This window comes from Cibotium barometz, chromosome 5, assembly GCF_041138505.1.
Source record: "Cibotium barometz isolate CiBa-2024 chromosome 5, ASM4113850v1, whole genome shotgun sequence".
In the NCBI taxonomy this organism is placed as follows: Eukaryota; Viridiplantae; Streptophyta; class Polypodiopsida; order Cyatheales; family Cibotiaceae; genus Cibotium; species Cibotium barometz.
Genome location: NC_141050.1, coordinates 27342494 through 27355270, shown reverse-complemented (window position 1 = coordinate 27355270; position 12777 = coordinate 27342494). Strand labels below are relative to the sequence as shown.

The following is a 12777-nucleotide window of genomic DNA, read 5'->3' as shown; positions in this document are numbered from 1 at the left end:
ACGGCGGAGTCCAGGGAAGCAAACTGTAACATGGAAAAGGCGCTCTCCCTGCTCGGCCGTTGCTGGGTCAAAGCCATGCTGCCAAGGTCTGAAGAATGCCCGAGCTCCCCTGATGTCTAGGGGACTCATGGCTAGGACCTTGGCCACGCTCTGGGCAGTCTCGAACTCGATCTGGTAGTGACCACGGACCAGTAGCTGAACGTCCAGGATCTTGCCCACATCTGCAAGAAGGCGGGCCTGGAGAAGATCCCGGATCTCCCCTCTGCTGGGGCAAGTGTCGACTATACGGCAGATGGTGGAGTGTGCCTGGAGGCGTTCCACCTCTGCGGCGAGGCTCGCTTCCTCTTCTGGCGAAAGAGTAAGTCTGATGGGGGTATCCTCAGGGGCGGGCGAGGGGGCTGTGGGAGAGTCCCTCTGAGGTGGGGCGGGAGGAGCCTCCATCAGTGTCTGAAGCTAAGTCGAAGGCGGAGCGAAAGCGGGGAGTCCTGCAAGAGCCGAGCTGCACACAAAGGGCGGAGGGGGAAGGCGGAAGGTAAAACCAGGGGACGGAAAAATTTTAAAAAAAAGGGGAGGCAAGGCGGCGAAGACAAAAAAAACACCCAAGGGGGGAGGCGGAAACAATGCGCAACAGGGGGCGGGGGGAAGATAAGGCGACGGCGGCGAGAAAGGGGGGGGCGGGGCGCTGAAGACAAACGGGAGGGCGCGAAGGAGAGGAGGAGGAGCAGGGGCGGGCGCTGCAGCGCTGGGGCGGGCAGGACAGGGGAGGGGGGGCAAGCGCGAGTGCAGGCGGGGGGGAGAGGGGGGGTGAGCAAACGCGTGGCGGGGAGAAGGCGTGTAGTCAAGCGCGAGCAGGGGGGGGAAGCGCAGCTTCAGCGAGCGTGGTCCTTCCCAAAGGAACCAGATCTATTCACATGACACAAAGGCTTTACCTCGAGAAAAAGTGTATACATCCCTCTCAGTGGACCTTTTGTAAATACAGTTGATTTTGGTAATATAATGGATTCTTCTTTGTATACTGCTTTCCATTGTGTATTGATTCCACTTTCTTCATTTCTCATACCTTCTATGGATGTCAATGAATTAAGTGTGTTTAAAAGCAAAGAATTATAGAAGATACTTAATTCGTTTCAAGATGTATTTCCTAAGGAACTACCATCAGGCTTACCACCTGAAAGGGCAATAGATCATCGTATTGACCTAATCCCTGGTGCTCACCTTGTTAGTATTCCACCTTACAAGATGAGCCAAGCTGAGGAAGATGAGTTGGCCAAACAACTCAAAGATTATTTGAGGATGGGCCAGATTCGTCCAAGTAAATCACCTTGGGGTGCACCTGTGTTGCTTAGGAGAAAGAAGGACAACACCTGGAGAATGTGTATAGATTACAAGAGATTGAACAAGGTGACAATTAAGAACCGTTTTCCTCTCCCTAGATCAGATGATGAACGATCTTTTTCGTGAACATTTCGAAAAATTTGTGGTTGTGTTCCTGGATGATATTTTGATATGTAGTTGTACTCTTGAGGATCACGTTAGACACCTCACGATTGTCTTAACTATTTTAAGATAGAATCGACTATATGCTAAATTAAGTAAATGTGAGTTTTTCATGACAGACATCATTTACTTGGGACACAAGATCACTAGAGATGGATTGAGCATTGACTATGACCGAGTTCAGAAGGTTCTGGCCTGGCCTATACCGCGAACAGTGAAACAACTTCGTTCTTTTCTCGGTTTTGTTGTTTTTCTTCGGAAATATATGCGGGAGTACTCTGATCCTTGGCCATTGTCTCCTTGGTGTTGCTTGGGCTTCTTCTCACTGCCCCGAATAATCTCCCATAGACCCTTATGAATAAACCAGACCCATTGATTTAGTTTCCTATGAGCATAGTTGGTTCCATCCATCTTGTCCTCCTTGTTTGTACAGGGGGGACCCATATCCACAGCAACAATGAACGTTGCAAAAACCGCAGATCTCAGCAATGGAGCAAGGCACGAGGATCAATCAGCCCCCTCTCAAAACTGGGAGAGAAAGGGGCTGGACAGCAGCAAAAGATAGGCCCAAAAACTCACCGGAAAGGCCCAACCGAAGGGCAAGGAAGCTGGGAAGAAGGCAGCCAAGGCCGCTTGTCAGGCTGCACCACACGCGAACAAAACATCTCCGAATGCTGTCTTGACAGAAAAAAAACAGCCACCAAACACCAGCAAGAGGCTGCCAATTTCTCCAAGAAGCAAAAAAACACAGCACCCTCAGGAATGCACCTTGACACGGGGCGAAGCTCACAGCGGTAGGAGCACAAGAGGAGCCAAAACGCTGATGAAGGAGAGGCACAGAGGGGAAAACACAAGTCCAGCAACCATAGTCATAGGAAACAGCCGTTTCAGTTTGTAGAAACGCGTTCCTTCGGTTCAACCCCATCCGTTTCCATGCCGTTTCTCGTTTCCCAAGTGATAGTCACAGCAAACGGCCGTTTCCACCCCTCGTATCCATGCCTCCAACGTTTCCGTTCCTGTTTCTCGTTTTTGGTGACTATGCCAGCAATAGGTAAGAAAATGTAGGTGAAGGTAGCCCAGAACCTAGGCGAATGATACCATGTTGGAGATTGTTCAAGCGGAAGCATAAACAAGAAAGAGAGAAATGAAATGAAATGAAATGATATATTAACGTCTTCAGAAGGCCAAAATGACCTATGAGACCAAAAAGGTTACAACAATTGGTGGATCTGATACAATGTCTGTGTAAGAAAAGGTAAAAACAACTAACTGAAACTGAAATAACTATGAGAAAAAGTACGGTACTAGGAGCTCCTAATGGATAACATCTGGGAGGAAAACTCCAGCAACAAAGGTAAGCATCATACACATCACTATCCAAAGATGTCTCTCATCGGTCGATGGCGGATATCCTCAATGTCCTCCATGGTGAGTACTCTGACTGGACGTCTCCCATGCCGTGCTAGTATGGTCCTGATCCTCTGTTGTAGTCTCTGCCGGTGTCGAGATGGGCCTCTCATCTTGGGGCGCCTGGACCGCCCCAGCTCTATAGCCCGATCAATCAGTGTACCTCTGGTGCGGCTGTACTCTGGGGCTAGCTGCAATGCCTGCTGGCCTGACTGCTCAATCTCTGGTCGAAAGAAGTCTGTAATCTGCCTCTGTAGGTGTCTCTCCCTCTCTGATCCCCTCCCTCTCAGGAGACCCTCTCTATGTCTACGCAGCTCCAGCAAGTACAATCCAAGGCATCTCTGATCCTGGTATCTCATGACTCTAGAAAGTGGTCCGAAGCCCTCTCTGAACAAGCAGTGAAAGCGGCCTCGTATCTCATAATATACTGCACAGTGACATATGTAATGTAACTCTGTCTCTGGCTCCATCTGGCACAGCTGACAAATCCTGGCCTTAGCTGGTACTCCTCTGAATCTACCAGTCTCAATCTCTAGCTGGTGTGAGGATGTGCGCATCTGACCAATAGCACACCGTACCCCATGAGAAAGATGAGTATCCATGTAGCTGGGTCTAATCACAAACCCATCCTCCGTGAGCAGGAGAAGATGATCTCTATAGAAAGCCATCTTCGTACCAAGCTCATGTGTCGGCTGTATCCATGTCCTCCTAGTGTCCAGCTGAGTCAAGTCCTGCCTGATAAGTCTGGTAATCTCTGCCCGTGTGAGAGAGAGAGAGGGTGCATCCAGGGAGTACTGAAATGGAGGTAGCCTGTCCATACTAAAGCCATGCAGCTGGAACCAAGCTGTCATCTGTGCATACCAACATGATCCGTCTCCCTGTGATGCCAACTGTCGTGAAGACTCCAGGGCTAAGCGAGCATATCTGTCTCTAGGGAGAGCCCAAGTGCTATGTATAAAGGAGACTGATCGAGTGAGTGCCTCTACTACCAATGGGGGGGCAGCCATCTCTGCACGGATAATATCATGTGCTACGGAGGCCTTGGCCCTAATCATCCGGGAAATCATAGAAACCAAGGACCTCTCCATACGTCTCCATCCATCGGTGCTACCAGCTCGGCTGTGGTGATCCACTGAGGGTCTGAAACCGGCCTCTGATAGAAAACCAGAGTGCGGTAGACTAGCAGTCACCCGTCCACTTGTAGTCTAGATATGAAAAGAACACAGATTGGAGCTAGAGTGCCCAAATCTGAAAACAAAGCGACACCTGTTGGCCCCAAAGCTTGGCGCTCCTTGCGGTATTTCTTTATTCAATTATAATAATATGAATGGCTGAGTACAACACAAAAATCAGCCAAGAGTTTACACCTGTATGTCCAATCTGACGGCCCACAATCCCTCTTAGCACAGAGGATCTATGCACACAGATCTTTGTTCCACAATAACACACTGTGCCTCCCTCTGATCAGCCAAGACCACTAAGCAGGCCTGCCATGGGCATACATCTGGCATAACTCAAGTGCATGATACATCATCTCAGCTCATACATACATACGCTGTCCAAACTCTGTCTCAACCCTTGTCAATCTGCCATACCCCTCCTCTCACAAGGGGCCAGATAACTCATATCTGCAACAGACATCAAGCAGTAGAAAGAGAGATAGATGAACAGAAACAGAGCTTACCAAATTCAGCTCGTGAAACAGCACTGGAGGAAGCACCGGTACCAATCTGTACTTGCAGGCACTTGTATCCACAACCCTGCTTCACACATGTGCTTGTACTTGTCTGTACCCTCCTCCTGGTGTTCACTTCTATGCTGTCTTTGAAAGTACAGATCTGAAAATCAGCCCCGTACCCGTCTGTACTACCTCGGGATACGTGCCAGGAGTTGTACTTGCACACAGCCTGCTGTCCACACTTATACTCGCCTGAATCTGAGTATTCAGTTCTGTCCAGCACCTGTCTGCACCGCCTGCAGCAACTGTACTTGCTGTACCTGGCTGTCCGTACACTGTACGGCAGCCGTACAGTACTGTACTTGCTGAAAACTTGTCTGCACAGCCTGTACAGGACCTGTGCGCAGCCAGTCCAGCAGAGAAGAAGACTCGCAGCCTGTACCAGAGAGAGAGAGAGAGAGTGTACTTGCACAGATCTGGCCGTACAGTGCTGTACGGCTGATTTACACTCAGAAAAACAGCAGCAGCACTCCAAAATCTGCATTCGACTTGCTCTCCAGCTTCTCCACGCTTGTGTACATGCGCTTGAGAACTCCTCCACGACTCCTTTCCCAAAAGCTAGAGAGAGAGGGAGGAGAGAGAAGCACTCACTCCAAAAGTGGAGTGGCCCTCCTCCCCAAAATAATCCCTAGGGCCCCAAACTTTAATAAGTCCCTAGGGCCACTAAGGCCTAGGGGCAAATTTTAATAAACATTAAAGTTTAATGTTTCTAGTTCCCCCCTTCACACCTAGGGATGTCCACACATCTTAAACTCTGTCCGCACACCCCCCATGTGAATCATAAAATATTCTGACTCTGCAACCACCATGCCCACACTTGTACTGTTCCATTTTCACAGGGCCATGACACCTAGGTTAGCCTCTTCTGACTGACCATCTGTCTGTGGATGAAATGACGATGAAAACTTGAGAGTTGTACCCATGTCCTTTTCCGTAGTGGAAGGACTAGAAGAGGCTACAAACAAACTCGTCATCCGTGGATCACGGTCACTAATGATAGACGTAGGCAAGCCATGATACTTGAAGATGTTCGCCATGAACAACTTCACCATATGATCCACTTTGATCGTCTTCCTCACGGGAATGAAATGAGCCTGCTTACTGAACCTGCATATGATAGTCCAGATGCCATCATTTCCCGTTTGTGTCCGTGGAAGATCAAATACAAAATCCATGGCAATGCTCTCCCAAGGTCTATCCGGAATAGGTAAAGGCTGTAATAACCCTGGTGTCTTGTGACGGTCAAACTTTACCTTCTGACATACGATGCATTGCCTCACAAAGGCATCAACATCTCTTCTCAAGGTTGGCCAATAAAAGAAAGTCTCCACTGCTTTGACCGTGGTGTCAATACCTCTATGACCTGCATACGGTGGAGCATGACTTTCAATCATAACCTTGAGTCGCAATGGCCTGGTAACACACAGTCTGCCATGCATCAATAAAAACCCATCTCTGAGAGTATAGTGCTCATGCCGCTGACCCTCAGACATCTGATCATACAACCTTTCAAAATCCTCATCATGGGCATACTGCTCTTTCATTTCATCAAGCTCATGATGATAAGCAAGTGAAACTGCAGAGACTTCTGGCTTGCGTGACAAAGCATCTGCCACTACATTCTTTTTGCCTTCCACATGCACAATCTGGAAGTGAAACATTGACAAAAAGTTTGCCCAACGCATATGCTTCTCTGAAAGCTTAGTCTGCGTGAGGAAATAACGCAAGGTCTGATGAAATCAGCCCCAAGCAAGTAGTGTTTCCATGTAGAAAGAGCGTGAATTACAGCCAACATCTCTTTCTCATACACCTGTAAATGCTTCTCAGCATCTTGCAAAACTCTACTCTCATAGGCTATGACATGTCCCTCTTGCATGAGAACTGCACCAATGCTACTTCCACATGCATCACACTCGACAACAAAAGCCTTTCGGAGGTCCGGTAACACCAATACTGGGTCCGAAGTAAGCGTTTCTTTGAGCTTTTTGAATGCTGTAATTTCCCGATCAGCCCATCTAAACGGAGTTGCTTTCTTCGTCAAAGCTTGAAGAGGCGAAGCAATTTCAGCAAAGTGCCGTATGTAACGCCTGTAATAGGAACACAATCCTAAAAAGCTGCGTACATCATGCACGGTCCTCAAAGCTGGCCAATTAAGTATTGCTTCCACCTTTGCTGGATCCATACGGACTCCATGACCAGACACAATATGTCCCAAGAAATGTATCTCCTGCAAGAAAAACTCACTCTTCTTGCCACTAACCACCAACCTATGGTTTCTGAGTTCTGCAAACACAATGGCCAAATGCCTTCTATGCTCTTCCTCAGTTCGTGAATGCACAATCATATCATCGAAGAATGTGCCCACAAACTCTCTATGAGGCCTGAAAATCCTGTCCATCATTCTGTTAAATGTGGCAGGTGCATTTGTCAAACCAAAGGGCATAACCAAGAACTCATACAATCCAAATGTGGTTCGGAATGCTGTCTTATGCACATCCTAGGGTCTAATGCGTATCTGATGATACCTGCTTTTCAAGTCAATACGACTGAAAACTGTGGAGTCCTGTAAGCGGTCCAAGATGTCATTGATCCTCGGTATGGGGAATCGATTCTTGATGGTATTCTTGTTCAGCGCCCTGTAATCAATACACATGCACCAAGAACCATCCTTCTTCTGCACTAAGAGCACAGGTGAGCAAAAGGGTGATGAGCTAGGCTAAATCAACCCCTTATTTAGAAGCTCCTGCACCTGACTCATAATCTCTTCCTGTTGGGCTGCACTAACACGGTACGGCGGTCTATTCGGTGGAGTACTACCAGGGATCAGATCTATGGCATGATCTTCTGGCCTCTCAGGAGGTAATTCTCCTGGCAATGACTCGGAAAAACAATCTTGAAACCCACTTAAGAAATCAGTCCTGTCTTTATCTAACATAGACAAATTAGACTTAGACTCATCATCCTGTGCATCCTTTACATAAATCAAGTACGCGGAAAGATGCTTTTTCATTACTGATGAAATCGCCGAAGCGGATACAATAGGAACAGATTCCCCTTTGAGTTTTACATCCAATACATGCTCTTTCCCTCTATGAGTCAGAGTAATTTTCCTATTGTAAGTATCCACCACCGCATGTACCCTGTGGCACCATGGCATCCCCAACAAAACATCACAGCCATCCAAAGGCATGATGAAGAACTCTTCCCTGTCCACATAACCCTGCAAATGAAGCCGAAGCTTCCCAATGATAGGAGTAATGGGTTCTGCATACCCTGGACAAGCCATATTTGCCTCATGTAACGGCCCCATCTCCTCTGCGCGAATCCCCAATCGGCGAGCCAAATCTGGTGAAATGAAGTTGGCTCTAGCACCTGTGTCAAAGAAGATCAAAGCATTCTGATCTCTCACTTTGCCCCATGCCCTGCACAACTCTGTAGCTTCACCACCTAGCTGCTCCCCCACAAGATCAGGAACTAAGCTTGCAGAAGGCTTTGGTTTCTTTGGCTTGGGCTCTCCTTTATTGTCAGGGTCCTTTTGGGACTTTCTTTTGGGACAATTGAATGACATATGCCCCTCTTCAGTACAGTAAAAACACTTTTGAGCATCTCTCAAAGCCTGTCTTTCCTCAGAAGTCCTCTTGGGCATTGGTAACTTCTTATACTTCGTTTCTGAAGACCCTTTAGCATCACGAGAAGCATGCCCAAATTTTTCAGCTTTCTTGCTCAATTTCTTACTGCCTTTAAACCCAGATGAACCACCTGTGAGTAACGCATTAGCTGTCATAGCATTTTCAATCATCTGTGACACGTTCGTTACTCTTGTTTTTATACAATAATCTCGTACCTCTTTGGGCAGCCCACAACAATACTTCTCTACCTGCTCAGATAATGGCATGGCACGATAAGAAGTCACTGGGAGTAGAGCTTCCCAAAACTTCTTGTTATAATCCTCCAAACTATCACACTTTGAAGCATCCAGCTTGTGCCATGCGGTCATAACATCCACCTCAAATGTAGATGTGAGCCATACGGAAGAGAAAACCTGTTTAAATTGGACCCATGTGGTGGGTGCTATGCCCTGCAAAAGAAGAGTAGACCACCACTGCAAAGCATTGCCCTTGAGAAAAGTGGCAGCTTTCCTCACCTTAGAGGACTCTGTGTAATTCCCACCAGAAAAAGCAGCATCAAACTGCTGTAAAAAGGTAAGTGCTTTCAATTTATCCTTGGCCCCACTGAATGTGTCAAACTTCACTGCAGCTCCCCCTTCCTTGTAATCCTTCGCCTTTCCCATAGGCGTTAGATTATCATAGGGAAGTGGTTTCGCAAGATTGCTGCCCCCAACATTCATACCCATCATTGGGTCAACATTTCTCATTCCCACACCAGGCATACCATACATTCCAGCCATGTTTCCAAACATTCCGTTATGCATACCTGGCTGCATACCACCAAACATATTGCCTTGCATCCCAGGTTGCATGCCTCCAAACATATTTCCTTGCATACCGGACTGCATACCACCATACATATTCCCTTGCATGCCAGGCTGAAAATTGGCTCCAAAAGGCCCATACATACCCATGCCTCCCTGAGGGTAACCCCCAGTCATGGATTGGAACACCGAGCCACCACCAAAATAACCTGGATGCATATTCTGCTGAGGAATAGGTGGCTGTCCATAGAAGGAACTCTGAGAGTTTGCACCATAAGCATGCTGCATATTCGGAAACTGGCCAAAAGATGGTTCCTGTGGGATGGCACCACTATGACCCTGTGGAAGATTCTTCGAACGAACCTTCTTCTTCTTTTTCTCGGGCTCTGTGCGGGGCTCTGTGCGAGATCTCATAAATTCAGCAAATCTCTCGCTCTGTGTGAGCTGCATAAAAGTATCCATAACACTAGCCAAGCGATCTTTGAACCGAGCATCATCATCCTCTTTACCATGCACATCTTCTGGCTGTGTTACATCCTCATAAGGCTCAACATCTGCAGCCTGTTCTCCTGCAAAAATATCCTCAGATACATCTCTCTCAGGAGAAGTCTCTTCCTCTTCTTCTTCATGATAGAAGTACTCATCCTCTGTATCAGACATGTTTGCTGAATTTTCAGCGATGGCTTTCTTCAAAGCAACCACGAGCTCACCCCCTTCAGAAAGTTGATGATGGTCCCGGGGACGGAACCTTGAAACCGGCCTTTGATAGAAAACCAGAGTGCGGTAGACTAGCAGTCACCCGTCCACTTGTAGTCTAGATATGAAAAGAACACAGATTGGAGCTAGAGTGCCCAAATCTGAAAACAAAGCGACACCTGTTGGCCCCAAAGCTTGGCGCCCCTTGCGGTATTTCTTTATTCAATTATAATAATATGAATGGCTGAGTACAACACAAAAATCAGCCAAGAGTTTACACCTGTATGTCCAATCTGACGGCCCACAATCCCTCTTAGCACAGAGGATCTATACACACAGATCTGTGTTCCACAATAACACACTGTGCCTCCCTCTGATCAGCCAAGACCACTAAGCAGGCCTGCCATGGGCATACATCTGGCATAACTCAAGTGCATGATACATCATCTCAGCTCATACATACATATGTTGTCCAAACTCTGTCTCAACCCTTGTCAATCTGCCATACCCCTCCTCTCACAAGGGGCCAGATAACTCATATCTGCAACAAACATCAAGCAGTAGAAAGAGAGATAGATGAACAGAAACAGAGCTTACCAAATTCAGCTCGTGAAACAGCACTGGAGGAAGCACCGGTACCAATCTGTACTTGCAGGCACTTGTATCCACAACCCTGCTTCACATATGTGCTTGTACTTGTCTGTACCCTCCTCCTGGTGTTCACTTCTATGCTGTCTTTGAAAGTACAGATCTGAAAATCAGCCCCGTACCCGTCTGTACTACCTCGGGATACGTGCCAGGAGTTGTACTTGCACACACAGCCTGCTGTCCACACTTATACTCGCCTGAATCTGAGTATTCAGTTCTGTCCAGCACCTGTCTGCACCGCCTGCAGCAACTGTACTTGCTGTACCTGGCTGTCCGTACACTGTACGGCAGCCGTACAGTACTGTACTTGCTGAAAACTTGTCTGCACAGCCTGTACGGGACCTGTGCGCAGCCAGTCCAGCAGAGAAGAAGACTCACAGCCTGTACCAGAGAGAGAGAGAGAGAGAGTGTACTTGCACAGATCTGGCCGTACAGTGCTGTACGGCTGATTTACACTCAGAAAAACAGCAGCAGCACTCCAAAATCTGCAGTCGACTTGCTCTCCAGCTTCTCCACGCTTGTGTACATGCGCTTGAGAACTCCTCCACGACTCCTTTCCCAAAAGCTAGAGAGAGAGGGAGGAGAGAGAAGCACTCACTCCAAAAGTGGAGTGGCCCTCCTCCCCAAAATAATCCCTAGGGCCCCAAACTTTAATAAGTCCCTAGGGCCACTAAGGCCTAGGGGCAAACTTTAATAAACATTAAAGTTTAATGTTTCTAGTTCCCCCCTTCACACCTAGGGATGTCCACACATCTTAAACTCTGTCCGGGCACCCCCCATGTGAATCATAAAATATTCTGACTCTGCAACCACCATGCCCACACTTGTACTGTTCCATTTTCACAGGGCCATGACAGGGTCCCCATATCTCCACTCCATACAGCATGGCTGAAGTGACCAAAGTGTCAAAGAGCCAGAGCTTTGTTCGAGGTTCCTGAAACTGAACCTGCGAACACATCCTCTCTAGTCTCCCCAATGCTGCATAAGCTCTGGTCAATCTGGTCTCCGCTGCTCTCCTCAAGGAAAATAGTGGGCCACTAAAAACCACACCAAGGTAAGTATATGCATCTGTATACTCCATTGTCTCCTGACCATATGTAAAGGTGGGTATTGACCTCCTAATCCACTGTGCTGTGGTGTTAAACACCATCACCTTGGTTTTACCAAGGTTAACAGACAATCCACTGTCCTCTGCAAACGTGTGCAATGCATCCAAATGACGGTGCATCCCCTCTGGAGAATCTGAGATCAGCACAATATCATCAGCATACAATAACAGCGGAATCCATGTCCCTGCTAGCTGTGCTCCTCTGTCACCCTCCCGCTCTACGTAGTCCGAAACCTCATCCACATACATCCCAAATAAGGTGGGAGAAAGGGGGCAGCCGTGTTTTACCCCAATAGTGGAGTGAACCATCTCAGATATACCCTGAGTAGTACGTACCTGCCCCACAACTGTCCTGTATAAAGCCATGATTCCCCAAATCAGCTCTGTGGGCACTCCCATCTCCTGTAGTCTGCGCATCAGTCTGGCTCTCGGTACTGTGTCAAAAGCTTCGCGGAAATCCACAAAGCAACAATAAATCCTCCTGCCATATAATCTGCCCTCCTCAATAATAGCTCTGAGTGTCAAGATATGGTCAAGAGAGAGAGAGATTGCAGACAAGATCACCTTGATTAATAGCAAGAGGCTTACAATGGCGACAACCAGCAGATGGGCATTAAATGTTCTTCAGGAATGGATGAATAAGCAATGAGGGGAGAGAGGTCTTTAAATAGGTCAGCAAGAAGGTCTCATGACCCACTACAACCAACTCGACATGCATATAAAAATAACGCAAGTCAAATAACAAGTTAACCAACTTAAGGCCAGTTCCCACGCGCACAAAAGAGATGCAGCAATATTTTAACAGGGTGGAGGGAGAGAAGAGGGGTGACGCGTAAAAGCAGAGGGGGGTTCTATAAGGAGAAGTAGGAAAGAGGACTGTGTGTTTATTCCACCTCTTGGTGAAACTCATTTATAATGATTACAAGGTTGGTCAAAGAGGGCAGGGGTGGAACAATGGAGGAGGAATGGTTTCCATGCTTATGAGGTATTCAGAAGAAGAGCTTGCATGCAATCTGATGCGTAAGGGGACAAGGGAGCCAGAGGGGATGGGGACTGTATACATCACCCACTTGTCTTCATACTTAATGGCTTTGTTCGTTTATCGAATAGAGACAATATCAACTAAATTTTGTTTTGTGCTTGTGTCTGCAAAAGGTCTGCTTTTGCCTCCTGGCCAGATCTAACTGCTCCAAAAGCCGCTTTTCTGGAGACTCCGTTGAGATGGGATGTTCAGAAGGAAAAAACCGACAA

At 47.5% G+C, this 12777-nt stretch overlaps 1 long non-coding RNA gene across 1 annotated transcript in view; it reads left to right on the top strand.

Moving 5' to 3' along the window:
- The window catches only part of LOC147638307 (uncharacterized), a 71461-nt gene that overhangs the window by 58165 nt on the left and 519 nt on the right, over positions 1-12777 (top strand). The window contains exon 4 of the long non-coding RNA XR_015265837.1: positions 12682-12777. This exon is cut by the window's right edge and continues 519 nt beyond it. This is a non-coding gene — a long non-coding RNA (uncharacterized LOC147638307). The remainder of the gene's footprint in view (positions 1-12681) is intronic.